Source organism: Chrysochloris asiatica, unplaced genomic scaffold (assembly GCF_000296735.1).
Source record: "Chrysochloris asiatica unplaced genomic scaffold, ChrAsi1.0 scaffold00653, whole genome shotgun sequence".
NCBI classification, from domain to species: domain Eukaryota; kingdom Metazoa; phylum Chordata; class Mammalia; order Afrosoricida; family Chrysochloridae; genus Chrysochloris; species Chrysochloris asiatica.
In genome coordinates, this window is record NW_006409171.1 from 206,120 (window position 1) to 206,614 (window position 495).

Consider the following 495-nt stretch of genomic DNA (forward strand, 5'->3'; position numbering starts at 1 on the left):
TAATATAAATTTAAGATCTTGTTTTCTCTATATAAAGAACAAGTGCTATCAATGCAGAATGTATCTTTTTTGTATTGTACTGCTTACTTCCTTCCTTCCAAAGATAATGTCTGTTTCTGGTAATGCTGTTGGTACTACAGATGGTCCAGGGATTGCACATTTAATTGTCTTGTAACACCATCTGTCTATCAGATTTACCAACAACGAAGAACCCAGAAATCAAACAAGTGTTTCAAAATTCATCCTTCTGGGAATGACAGACGATCCAGAATTGCAGGCCCTCATTTTCAGCATATTTCTCATCGTATACCTGGTCACAGTCCTAGGAAGTGCACACATTGTCCTAGCTGTATGCTTTAACTTCCACCTGCACACCACCATACTTTCTCTCTGTTGTTGTTGTTGTTGTCAAGTGCCATCGAATCGGAACCAACTCATAGCGACCCCATGCACAGCAGAACGAATCAATGTTCGATCTTGGGCCAACCTCACTAC

At 40.2% G+C, this 495-nt stretch overlaps 1 pseudogene; it reads left to right on the plus strand.

The window, feature by feature from the left end:
* The first annotated feature begins 253 nt into the window (after positions 1 to 253).
* LOC102825105 overlaps positions 254 to 495 on the plus strand; it is a 3,254-nt pseudogene continuing 3,012 nt past the window's right edge.